At 36.8% G+C, this 14565-nt stretch overlaps 1 pseudogene; it reads left to right on the top strand.

Moving 5' to 3' along the window:
- The first annotated feature begins 3088 nt into the window (after window positions 1–3088).
- Window positions 3089–13724, top strand: LOC113344922 (annotated as a pseudogene).
- Window positions 13725–14565: the final 841 nt, after the last annotated feature.

Raw genomic sequence — 14565 nt, 5'->3', positions numbered from 1 at the left:
TTCCGCTGCCCTCTGGTGTCTCAATACTCGGACTGCACGGTTGTGATCAGGAGTCTCATAAATTTTCTTCGCCCAAGAATCGGCATAACCAATCAACACATTTCCTCCATCTTCTGGAAGACCATGAAGCAAACCATCTGATTGAGGTGTAATTACGTCATCTTCATCAGGAATGTGTAAACCAGTGATCCGTCGATCATCATCGTTCTTCTCTTTCTCGGGTTCTGCCACCTTCTTACCTTTCTTGTCTTTCTTGGGTTTTCCTTGGGGTTGTGTTTCTTGATGAACTTCTTGATTATCATCAACTTCTTCATCTTCAGCTATTCCTTCTTCTTGTCTTTCAATTCTTACTTGTTCAGCTTCTTCTTCTAAAACTCCTCCTCTACCTCCCGCTCCCAATTTTTTCTTACCTCCTCCTCTAGGATCGGGAGTTTTAGAAGTAGAAGGTGTTACCTCCATCTTCTTACTCTTTGTAGCTGCATTGGTCCTGACACAAGTATGAAAGTTATAAGACTAATTCGAACAACAAAGAGATTTGGAAAGCCAAAAACTTGTAAGAAAATAAAATGGCTCGGCTTACCCGAAATAACACATATGATCCGAATCATGTCTTGAAATTTTTATTAGCTTACACAGAGAGTGGATCGGCTCATACCACAAAACAATTATAACACATATGATCCGATCCTATATATTCGGCTCACAACCGATACCGTCGAATAAGCCGAGTCTATGATTATGAACTCAAACATGTATTCGGCGCAACATGATATCATATAAATAAGCCGATCCTACACACTTGTAAAATTTATGAAATTTTAACAATGATATTCGGCGCAACCCTAATACTATCGAATAAGCCGAATCTAGACTTATGAATCGAAACCTTTATTCGGCGCAAAACTAATACAACCATACAAGCCGATCCTAAGCACATGCAAAAATACTGAAATTCAAACAACAATTATTCGGCACAAAACTAATACTACCATACAAGCCGATCCTACGCACATGCAAAATTTCTGAAATTCACAAAACATATTTGGCACAAAACTAACACCATCGAATAAGCCGATCCTAAATATAAGTCTCTGTGTCACTAAGTTCGGCTCAAAACGGATTTCAGATATACACCGAGCCGTTCATATGCACTTTCAGGGTTCAGTTTCAAGAACAGCTCGGCACACATCTAAGATTTGTTTTGCGCCGAACCATACCCTGTAACCGCCGTAGAAACATGATTTTGACGAATTAAATCAATCAAACCAATCAAAAACATCAAATACGAGATGTGTTTGTAAAACTAACCTTATTATTCTCATTTCTGGAGTTGGTTCTTCTTCAATCTCTTCTTCCGGTTGATTTTGTGGTTGATTTTGAGTTTCTTCTTCACTCTCTAAATCTTCTTCTTCTTCAATGGGTTGTTCAATCGCTCTATTAGAACGAGATACTGGCTTACGGCGAACCATTATATAGATGAGTTTAATCGTCGACTAAATTTTCACGAATCGACGATTAAATTTCGGCGATGATACGATGAAAAAAAAAGGAGAAGGTGGGTTCGGCTGTGGAGGATGAGGAGGAAGAAGAAGGGGTTGAAACTGATTTTAGGTTTATGATTATAGATTTTTGTATTAAGGTTAGAGATAGATTAGTAATTTATAGGATTTAAGGGCATATATGTAATTAAACCACCCATAGGGTACCCTTATAAGGTCACCCAAGTTAGGACTAGTACTTTGTATGCCTTGAAAGTTTTTGGTATGCCCAATATCATGGTTCCAAAAAACCGTTCATGATGCCTACTCACTGGTGGTAATGGGCTTCACTGATGATGCCTACTCACTGGTGGTAATGGGCTTCTATGCCACCTAGACCCATTTGTCTTGTTCTAATAAGTGGGCTGTTTTAGGCGTTAGCTTTCGGGTCCAACAGCGGGAGAAATAAAGAGAAATGGTGCCCGAGAAGAAAACGGACATCATTTTCTGTTAGGTTTTTTTAACATAATGGTTCAATCTTATTATTCATCTGTTAATCGGAATCCATAATCATGTTTTAATAGCTCTATAACTAGCTAGAGTTTCATGGTAGAAATTCTTTTTAACATCTAGGGTAATTTTGAATGAACTATATTCATCACGAAGGTTATTATGAATTGGTTTGATTAGTTACATAATTTTATTTCTTGATTTAATGATGAAATTAGTTGTTCCCTTACCGTTTTTGCACCATACAATAATCTGTGCGTGTAATTGATAGGTTTGCAAGTATCTCATTGTTTTATTAAATAGGAGTAGAAAGCCAATGAAGAATCCGCTTCTTTTGTCTTTGTAGCTAGAACAGAGTAACAGAGAAAGAAAAATAAAGTTTTTTCTCAGGCTTTTATTATGGGCTTTTATTTTTAGTTCTATTTTAATTCTTTCTTCTTTATTTATCTTTTTACTATTTTTTAGTTATGAGTAGCTAAACTTCTTATTGATTAGGGATGATTTCAAAGTCCTGACAATGATGTCTTAATTTCTAAAATCAAGTTTATTTCAAATTTTATTTTATAATTGATTATCTTTATTATTTTTATTGCCTAAGATTATTGAGGAGTTATTTAAAGTGATCATTTAAATCAAGCAATCAATAAATCTTCTACTAATCAGAACGTGGAGTCCATTGGTTGAAAAGCCCATTGCAGAATTGAAGTCCATTCCTGTATGGATTATGATTTATAATTTTCCTCTTCATCTCTGAAGCAATTTAGGTTTGAGTCCAGTTGCTAGATCAGTAAGTAAACTTTGTTGATGGATGAGTGCACCCATAACAAAATTTGGCTTATTTATGCTAGAGTGCTGGTAGAAATTAACATTGATTCACATCCTAATTCTTTTGTGGATTGATGGAAAATTTGTTATGAACCTCCCTGTGGTATATCAATGTGGTCTTAATTTGCTCTTCATTTGGTCACTCTAGCGACTTTTGTTCTTTGAATGAACTTCAGGGTAAAGCCCACTGGATTCCTAAGAATAAGCAAACTCTAAGGTGGTGGAGAAAATTCAAGTTTCTCAAACCATAGTCATTGAGATGGTTGTTGTCCAAAATGGTAATCCTCATGCCTCCAACTTCAGGAATTAATGATACTACTACTTTAAACTCTACAGTTGAGATTACAATAGTGAAAAATCATCAAGAAGGACAAAGTTCAAGAGATTTAAAAATTGAGAGGAAGGAAATAGTGAATCGACCTTCAGTTGAGGTGTGTACACCTTATACTAGAAGGAAGAAGTGGAATTATATTAGAAAGACGAATCAACCATCATCTTTCTGTGGACTTATACTATCAAGTCGGGATATAAATGTTGACAAGAACCCCTTCGAAACTCTTTTTGTGGATGATGAAATAGGGAGTATGGGGGATGGTTTAGAGATGACCAATTATCATCGAAGATGGTGCTTCCTTCTCAGTGCACTGAATCCAATTTGACTACAGATTCTTATGGAAAGAATAATATGGATACAAGTTTACCAGCTCAAAGAGATTTGAGTTACGTTACATTCCGGAACAAGAAGAAGAACTTTTATGGGAAAGGATTTAGGTTTGCCATTAAGGTCTACAGAATACAACAATCACTAAAATAGGATTTTGAGTTGGATACATGCAGCGCATCTGTAAGTATTCGGGCGCTGTGATCATTACTAAGTCCAATGTGTGAGGTCGACATCTTGATGGGATCTATACTCCACAGCTCAGGTTTGGCATGGTTCCTTCTGAGTGTTTTCCTGAATCTTAGCATTTTAGAATGTCTTTTTAAGGACTGGTAGAAAGTAGCGTACAAGTTTTGGGTGCAGACACATCAACTTAATATTTTCATCTTCACTAATATGGTTTACATATAAATCACTCTTCAGTAGTTGAGCAGTTACATCTCAGAACTGTTAATCCAAATCAAGGAAAAATATAACTGAATTCAATATTTGGTAACCAAGAACTTTCAGCAGATACCTTCGGTGTAGACTTATACGAATGGGAGAAAGAAAGATTCATCCCCTTTCCATAACTGATTTAGTAATTGAAAAATATGTAATACCCCGTTACTCAATAATTATGAATGATTAACTAAATTCTATACGATATAGGAGTGTATTAGTGGTGTAATAAGATAACTTAAGGTTGTATTGGTTAAATAAGTTGTCCTTTATCTTCGGTATATGGTTTGGGTTATAAGATGTCAATATAGGGTATTAGGAAATCTTATAAACCTAGACTTTTATAAACTTTTAGAGAAGGGAGGAAAATGGAACGGGTGTGCAAAACCAAGGAAGGAGGGATAACATGATTTCGATTTTCATTCTTGTTGGTTTTTTCATCTATCATCTCTATGTTAAGGCAAGTTTATTCTTGCTTTATCAGTTTGATCTTGGTTATTTAAGATTTTAATTATGATGATAGGTCAAAATCCTTAATAGAGTGACCATAAATCTTCATATCTTTGAAACCCTAGAATGCAGAAAATGTAGCAGACATATTTTGGTTATAGCTTAATTTTGAATATTTGTTACCTCAATATCGGATATGTCTCCGATTAAATTTTGAAGATGATTGGACACTGGTAAGACCCTGAATCAATTGATCTAGCGAACTACGTTTCTGCAGAATTCTTGTGCCGGGTATTACTTTTAACTTTTATATGAATTATCCAACTGTTATATTTTTCTAAACTTTTGATATATGTTTATGTATGATTTTATTAACAATATGTAAAAATCTCAAGAGGATCTGACATAGGTAGGTACCTATGAAACTAATATATTGTTGACTGCACCTACATATTTCTACCCTAGACCAGGTCTCTTGTGTGCCCTTATATTGGAACTCAATCTTTAGAATGCCCTGAAATTTTTATATGTTTCACTATATGTCCTTTTTAGTTCCCTGTAAAAATATTGCAATGATCAGGTGAGCGTAACGTTATTTGATGCTAGGGACAGTTAGACAGTGCAGTTTGCTTTATTTGTGTTGCTTTGTTTGTTTCGCTTTGTTATATCCATTCTTGGTATGTGTTGAGTGCTTGGATGTTTCCACTATATTATGATGGCAGATATCAGGGCTACATGTATGTGAGTCCGGTGGGCAGCTGTGACTTGTACGTTTTATTGGCCGAGATCAAGGCCACATATATATATTGGAATAGCATGTGCATCGCGGTGGGATTTGGTGTGATTTTGTTATTTGCTGAGATCAGGGGCCACAACTATGTATTGTAGATAGCTTGTGAATCGCGGTGGGCAATGGTATGTATGTTTAGCTTGAAATTCGCCAAGGTCAGGGATACAATTATTCAATAAATAGCTTGTGTGTCTCCATGGGATGTTCTTATGTATTTTGTTGTCTTATGTGTATGTGGATTTAAAGAGTTACATGCTAAAGAAATGTTTCAAGCTACTGAACTTGATCTTTATGGAAGCTTGCGAACTAGTGAACTTTATTAGCGTAAACGATGTTGTTTCATAGCTAGTGTTCTTACCTGATATTTTGATGCTTTTATATTCAGCGGTTGAACTAACCGACTAAGAGTGAACTTGCAATTTACAAGGCTCTGACCTTGTGTTGATTTTCAGTTTTAGGTAGCTGAGTAAGTAAGTGATTAATCTTGGACTTCCTCGAGTTTCCGCTGCACTATCTGGGAAGAAGTGAGACCCCTTCCTTGATGAAGTTTTCTTCTGAATTTGTTTTCCCTTATCTTCAACAAGATTATCACATTGTTAAATATTATTTTCTTCATAAGTTTTCTTGTCGAAACTTTGTTAATATGTAATTCTTTCATTAGTGGAATGTGTTAGTCTATTTCATAACTTGTTAATGTGATAAAAATTCTTTCTTTTCTATTTTACTTAAATATTTTTCTGAGCTAGTGTAAGCCATGTGAATCTACGTTCATGTGGTGAAAACCTTGAATTACTTATAATAGGGCCGGCCGGACTATTGTTATTGATTCGGGTTGTCACAAAATATTGCACAAAGATACAACAAACTTATAAGTTGGACTCTGAAAAAAAAAAGTTCAAAAGATACTGAATTATGCTTGAAACTTCCCGCATATACTTGTAATTCTTAAGAGACCTTTCATGGAACAACATTCTGTCTCTACAAGTTTTAACTAATTATCTATAGTAATCACCATGTCCTTACTACTGGTGTCCAATTCTTCCAGTCTAACTTCCCACTAGTTCTGCTTCTTAAACTCACCAAATCTTTGAATTTGAGTACTTTTTTCCTTAACTATTACTGCTTCTTAAACTCACCCAAACTTCCCACTAGTTCTGCTTCTTAAACTCCCCAAGTCTTTGAAATTGAGTATTTTTTTCCGTCATTGTTACTTTGTTTTATTGGTTCAGGCTACACGATATGTTCTTTCATTTTCTTTCAAAGTATCATCTATTTTAACAGCCAGGTACTTCATTTTTGTGTTTTTTTGACCAGTAAAGAATTTGGTACTAGCGAGCTATGTTGTAAAAGGCGAGCGCCAAAAGCCCACTAAATATAGGACCAGCGCCTAAAAAAAATGCGCCTTTTACAACATAGCTAGAGAGTTTAGAACTCAGGTCATTAGCGGGAAACAAGTTTTTGAGCTGATTTTCTGCAATGCCGACTTTCTAGCCCGGGAACCATAATCAAATAGAATTTCATGGAGCATGATACGTTTGGTTCAAACCATTCCAAGAGATTCTGCTCGCTCTTTGGTAGATTTCTGTCCACTGATCGTCTTCAGAACCACACCAAAACTCCAAGCATCACTTTTAGCTGTTGGTCTACTGAACATACTCTGGAGCTGCATAGCGTACTGTACCCACAACCTGTTCAAACATTTACACTGCAAAAGTTAAACAACCAGTGCAAAAGTATAACGTGCGTTATGATTGTTATCAAAGAAAATGACATACAAACTACAGAGAATTAAGACTTAATTAGTGGCTAATGACCAGAACCGATCTCATTGAACCGTGCATTTGATGTTTAGAGTGCACCTCCATGCTAGATTGCGCATTATGTTTAATTCTCAACGAACATTCATCTGAAAGAAGACAACAAACAAACAAACATAAAAAAAAGTAAATGGGCGGCCAGTCCTGATGTTAACCTGACCAAACAAACAAATCATTTTTCAATTCAATTGGTTCAGTAATGTGACAAAATATCCTAAAGCCCAACCACAATTCACAAGTAATATCATCATTATTTAGCTTTTAAAGGTATGTGAGGGAGACATTGTATACGTAAACAGCCATTTAAAAGGTTTCGTATATCCAATCTAATAAGAAATGTTGAACCATTTGATCGATGAATATCCCGCACGTTTTTTAGCCCTACAAGAAGCAATTTGGTAGGTGCATTACTCCTAACTGTTAGATATAGACATGTTGTTATCATTGGATATGAATTGATACTGCATTTTATATAGTTTAGCTTCTTATTCTGGAGAAACAGAGAGAATAGTGGAGGTCATGACAGGAGCCGGTGTTGATAATGAACCATTGTTGCAGAAGAACATTACTATTACTGATTTTAATGGAGAAGGAGATAGTAGTAGAAAGTACATCGAAGGAATGGTGAACTACAAAGGAGAGAAATTGCTGAATATGATTAATAATCATCAATTCGGTGGATGGAAATCAGCTTCTCGACTAATCGTACTTGGTGTTGCTGATGCTTTTGTATTTTATGGAATTTCATCAAACTTAATTAGTTATCTAATTAAACACTTTGGTCAATCTACAGCCACGGCTGCTCTAAATGTTAATGTTTGGGTTGGTGTTGTGTTTATGCTTCCGTTACTAATTTCTTTTGTTGCTGATTCTTATATCGGCCGATTTTGTTTCGTCTTAGCCTGTTCCTTCTTCGAAATATTGGTAATCTTGTTTCTCTAACTCTTTCTATAATTAGATCATTTAGCCGACTTAATTGCTAATTGTTGATCTTCATTATGTGTTTGCAGGGACTTGGCTTTTTAAGTATATTTGCTCTATATGGTTCGATAAACTCGACTAGTTGTGTTGGCAATACGATGGAGGTCGATAAATCTTGCGGATACCCTTCTTCTTTGAAAGTAAGCTTCTTTTTCTTGTCTTTGTATTTAGTCTCATTTGGGAGCGCTGGAAACCAATCATGTACACCAGCTTTTGGTGCTGATCAATTTGATGGACAAAACCTGTCTGAATGCAAATCTAAGAATTCATATTTCACTTGGTGGCAAATTGGAAGGGCTGTTGGAATGTCATTCTCTAACACGATATTGAACTACATTCAAGATAACTTGGGCTGGGGTCTTGGATTTGTCATTCAGTGCATCTCATTGATTGTGGCACTAATTGTTTTCTTGTTCGGAATCAAAACATATCGTTATAGTGTTATAGATGAGGAAAATGAGGACTCTTTCTTTGGAATTATCGAGGTGTTAGTTGCAGCTATAAAGAATTGGAGAATCCATTCTCGGTTCCACACTGCCCAAGAGGAAGCATCAGAAGGTTTTATTGCCATGTCAAATGATGCAGAAAGTTCCAGTAACCATGTGGCTATTAAGAAGGTCGAAGATGCTAAATATTTACTCCGGTTGATGCCAGTGTGGACCATATGTTTGGTATACACAGTGGTGTTTTCTCAAACCATGACATTATTCACTACGCAAAGCAGCACGATGGACAGAACATTAGGTCGGAAGTTTCGAATACCTGCCGCTTCAATGAACATCTTTGGTGGGTTATCCTTTATTCTGTTTGGTCTCATATACGACCGTCTCTTTGTTCCTCTTGCTCGAGCTATTACTGGAAAACCCACCGGCATAACTACGCTTCAGAGAATTGGTAGTGGAATCTTTATTTCTGCGGTAGGTATGGTGGCTGCCGCTATAGTGGAGCGTAAAAGGCTTCAAACTGCAATTGATTATGGATTAGTCGATTTACCAAATGAAACAGTTCCAATGAGTGTGTGGTGGTTGGTTCCGCAAAACTTGTTAATGGGTCTTGCTACTCTACTCACAAGTACCGGCTTACAAGAGTTTTTCTATGATCAAGTGCCAAATGGGTTAAAGAGTATGAGTCTTTCTCTTAGCTTGAGCATGTTTGGCATAGGATCTTTCCTCAGTGGCTTCCTTATATCCGTTATCCAACAAGTAACTAGTGGAGATGGTAAATATGGTTGGTTCTCTAACAACCTCAATTGCGCACATCTCGATTATTTCTATTGGCTTCTTGCAGGACTTAGTACATTAGAGATGATTGCCTTTTTGTGTTATTCATACGCATAGTTGAACAAACAAAAGCACCACGATTGTAACCTATTTTACCCTTTTTGTTTTGGTCAGTCTCAAGAAAAATAATTCAATTTTCGGCCAAATTTAGCGCAATATTTCAATATTGCAGTGGTTGGTCAGCCTACTGTAATTCAATGGGAATCAAAGTCGAGTCACATAGGAATGTTAGAAAAGTTGCATACAAATTTTTGGGTTCTGACACTTTTGCTTGGCATTTTATATTTCTGCAGACATTTGCTTGCACGCTACACAATCATAATATCAATAAAACGTTCCTAATTGATAAAGATTTATATTCAGTCTGCTCAAACCATCTTGTCACACAAAATAAAATAAAAAACATACATACGGAATTTTAACTTTCTTTCAGATTTATTCTGGCGAACTCTAAGAATGTTCACCGTTCGTGTAGTTGTTAAATTCATTTGCTGGACTGTAGACGAGTCCGTTTTATCCACGGGAAGCAGCCATTTATCTGAAAGTAGACAACAACATACAAAAGAAAGAAAGAAAGTGTTACTGTCTATTAAGCTGTACTCTGGAGACGCAAATAACCAGAAGCTTTAACGGGAGGAATATATTAGTAATGTACAACCTTAAGGCGAGGGTCTGGGTCAACTTGCTCAGGACTGATAAGGTTTGGAAGTCTTTCTGATTCATTTCTTGGTGGTGACTTTGGATAGCGATATTAAGTTACTCCTATGGTACATCAAAAAGAATACCGGTGCTGGTATTACCATTGCCATAATGGTTTCCTTCTTCAGAATCTTCATTCTCTTGCTGAAATATAGGATATGAATCGTCTCTGCCCTTACAATCGCCATAATGATTTCCGGCTCTTAGGACGGGATTTCGGTTGCATCATGAGACACTTATTAGCTAGGGAAACAAGTTTTTGAGCTGATTTTAGGCAATATTGACCTTCTAGCATGGATCCATAGTCAAATAGATTTTCTTCGAACCTGATACGTGGGTTTAACCCATTCCAAGAGCTTCTGCTAGCTCTTCGGTAGATATCTGTCAACTGATCGTCTTCATGTGATGAGAAACAGAACTCACTGATTTTGGTGAATATTTTCCACACCAAACTTGGTGGATTAATTTCTATTTCTTTATATATCGAATACATTACCCTAAATAGGGTTTGATATACATGTGTAGATACCAAAAAGATGATCGCCAGGTGGTCGCAGGAGAAGACATGAAGTATGAGTGGGAAATCCTGCTGAAAGATCTTGTATCATTCCCCAAGTATCCCCGTCAGTGACTTGTCAAATCAAAAGTCAGAGTCGTCATTATGAAGTAAGAAAATCCATTTGCAAAATAGTACTTTATGGCAAGGAAACTCGGTGAAAAGAATTTAAAACACAAAAGATCACTTGGAGTACCCAACAAGATACCATTCACGAAATCAGATATGCGAAGTAAGGATACTTGGATAAAAATATAATCTGCGAAGTCAGTAAATTATTGAGCAAGAAAAGAGACAGCTGTCCCGATAAGTTCCCAGAGGCGCCAGCGAAAGAAGGGGAGAAACTTTATGGAAAATGGTCTGGGAGAAATAAAAGGCTAATCCACGAGAACACGATGATCGTGGACGAAGTGAAATGAGTTGTATTCCACTAGGATTGGAAGGTCTATAAATAGAAGCCTTTGGCAATTTAAAGGGGGTCGGATTTTGTGTAGGAGTAGTGTTGCTTAGAGTGTGAGATTAGGGTTTCCTTATATCCAAAACTTCATAACCCGGAGTGGTTGATCAATAAAGAATTTCTTATCCAAATTATCTATTGTGTCTTAGAACTCGTCAATATCGTATTTGGGTGTACTACTGGATTTCTGGTAGTTACACCATGAATGAGAGAATAACAATATACCAGTGAATAAGGCACTGACTAAGGCACGAGAGAATCGAATCTGTTGCAGCTGTAACAAAGAAGGATTAGCTACAATTACGGCTGATAGCTGTATCCTTAACAATGAGCTCATAACCCCAAAACTCCAAATATCACTTTTAACTGTTAGTCTACCTCTGAACATACTCTGGAGCTGCCTAGCCTACTGTACCCACAACCTGTTCAAACAATTACGTACATTGCAAAACTTAAACCACCAATGCAAAAGTATAACGTGCATTATGGTTGTTACATAAGAAAATGACATAAAAAAACACGTATAACGTGCATTAGTGGCTAATGACTAGAACCGATTTCATTGATGGACAGGCTTAGGAGATTACACATTATAGTAAACTCTCAACGAACAGTCATCTGAAAGAAGACAACAAACAAACAAACATAAGAAGAAAAAAAATGGGCGGCCAGTCCTGGTGTTAACCTGACCAAACAAACAAAATAAATCTATCAAGGAATTCTCCTGACTGTCCATCGACGACACTTCTATACCTATGAATTCGGTCGGTCACTTTTCAATTCACTCGGTGCGGATGTGACAAAATATCCTAAACCCCAACCCCAACCACAATTCATAAGTAGGTGTCTCCTAACTGTTAGATATAGACATGTAATTGTCATTCAATGTGAGATGATACTGCATATTATATACATTGTTCTGCTTCTTATTCGGAGAGACAGAGAGAATAGTGGAGGTCATGACAGGAGCCGCTGTTGATAATGAACCATTGGTGCAGAAGAACATTATTATTACTGATTTTAATGGAGAAGGAGATCAAAGTAGAAAGTATATCGAAGGAATGGTGAACTACAAATGAGAGAAATTGCTGAATATGATTAATAATCATCAATTCGGTGGATGGAAATCAGCTTCACGGCTACTCGTACTTGGTGTAGCTGATTCTTTTGCATTTTATGGAATTACAACAAACTTAATTAGTTATCTAACTAATCACTTTGGTCAATCTACAGCGACAGCTTCTCAAAATGTTAACTTTTGGGTTGGTACAGTGTTTATGCTTCCTTTACTAATTGCTCCGGTTGCTGATTCTTATATCGGTCGATTTCGTCTCGTCTTAGCCTCTTGTTTCTTTGAAATATTGGTAAACTTGTTTGCATAACCTTTCTATATAAATTAACTAATTCTTAGTTTGTGCAGACTTAATCGATATCTGTTAATTTTCGTTATTTGTTTATAGGGACTGGGTTTCTAACTATATCTGCTCTGAATTCTATAAACTCGAGTGCTAGTTGTGTTAACAAGACGGAGGCCGATAAATCTTGAGCTTATCCTTCCTCTCTACAAGTAAGCTTCTTCTTCCAGTCATTTTATTTAGTCGCATTTGGGAGCGCTGGGATCCAATCATGTGCAACAGCTTTTGGTGCTGATCAATTCGATGGACAAAACCTGTCTGAATGCAAGTCTAAGAGTTCATTCTTCACTTGGGTGCAAATTGGAGGCTCTGTTGGAATGGCCCTCTCGAACAAGATATTGAACTACATTCAAGATAACTTGGGCTGGGGTCTTGGATTTGGTATTCCGTGCATTTCATCGACAGTGGCACTAGTTATTTTCTTGTTCGGAATCAAAAAATATCGTCATAGTGTTATAGACGAAGAAAAAGAAAACCCATTAAAAGGAATAATCGAGGTTTTAGTTGCAGCTGTGAAGAACCGAAGAATTCCTTCTCCATCAGAAGGTTTTATTGCCGTGTCGAATGATGCAAAAAGTTGTAGTAACCATGTCACCTCAAGTAAGGTCGAAGGCGTGAAATCTTTACTACGGTTGATGCCTCTGTGGATCATATGTTTGATATACCCAGTTGTGATTTCCCAAAGCATGACCTTGTTCATTAAGCAAAGCAGCACGATGGACAGAAAATTAGGCTCTGACTTTCAAATACCTGCTGCTTCGATTAACATCTTTAGTGGCTTATCTACTATTCTATTTGCTGTTATCTACGACCGTTTCTTTGTTCCTTTTGCTGGATATATAACTGGAAAACCCAACGGCATAACCACATATCAGAGAATTGGTACTGGAATCTTTCTTTCCGCAATATCTATGGTGGGTGCAGCTGTTGTGGAGCGTAAAAGGCTTCAAACAGCAATTGATTTTGGATTAGTCGATATGCCAAATGAAACAGTTCCAATGAGGGTATGGTGGTTGGTTCCACAATACTTACTTATTGGTCTTGCTACTGTATTCACCGATGTCGGTTTACAAGAACTTTTCTATGATCAAGTGCCAAATGGGTTAAAGAGTGTGGGTGTTTCTCTTATCTTGAGCCTTTCAGGCGTTGGAGCCTTCATCAGTGGCTTCCTTATATTATATCCGTTGTTCAGCATGTAACTAGTCGAGATGGTCAATATGGTTGGTTCTCTGACAACCTCAATTGCGCACATCTTGATTATTTTTATTGGCTTCTCGCAGGACTTAGTGCATTAGAGATGATTGCCTTCTTGTGTTACTCAAAGGCATAGTTGCACAAACACAAGCACCACTATTGGGAACAGATTCAGCATAATGGTTTTTTTTTTTTTTTTTTTTGCATAATAATGGTTTTGGTCAACCTACTGCAATTCAATATGAAGCAAACTTGAGTCCCATAACAATGATAGAGAAGTTCCATAAAAAAATTGGGTACATCTTCTTGGAATATTACATCTTGGCACGCACTTGCTTGTACAAGTAGAAAATAAGGCCATAAACAGGTTGAAATATAGGCATGCTATGTTGTATAGGGCGAGGGGCCTCGCCTAGGCGCGCTGAGGAAAAATTAAAAAACTATAGAAATGATTTGGCGCCCAGGGCGCCTTTTACAACAAGTTGTCGCATTACAAAAATGGTTTATATACCAGATAACTCAAGTTTTATTTCCTAAGCTTTATATACCAGTAGCTCCAAATTATGCAATCATCATAAAGAAGATAACCAAAAGTAACAGAACCTGCTAAGAGCCATAGACACTTCCATCAGATAGTAACACATTCACCATCCTTAAGAAAGCACCAAAGTTCCAACAATAAAGATTGAATCGGCTCAAACCATTTCGTTATGAAAAATAAATAAAAGATAACAAACATGCGTGCATGCTTCTAAATTTCCTTTAGATTCCTTTCCAGGCCCGTTTTTTTATTTTCCACGAAAAGCAACGAATCATCTGACAGAAATAACAAACACAATACAAGAAGAGAAGTGTTACTATGAAGTTGTACTCTAATAACTCAAGGAACCGGAAGCATTAAGAGAAATATAACAAATAAAACCTAGAGTCGCTGCCTGGGTCAACTTGCTTAGGACTAGGGTCTGGAAGTCCTTTTGATTCATGTCTTGCTGGTGGCTTTGGACTTTTAGG

Source organism: Papaver somniferum, unplaced genomic scaffold (genome assembly GCF_003573695.1).
Source record: "Papaver somniferum cultivar HN1 unplaced genomic scaffold, ASM357369v1 unplaced-scaffold_80, whole genome shotgun sequence".
Taxonomy (NCBI): domain Eukaryota; kingdom Viridiplantae; phylum Streptophyta; class Magnoliopsida; order Ranunculales; family Papaveraceae; genus Papaver; species Papaver somniferum.
This window is presented reverse-complemented; position numbering and strand designations above follow the sequence as displayed.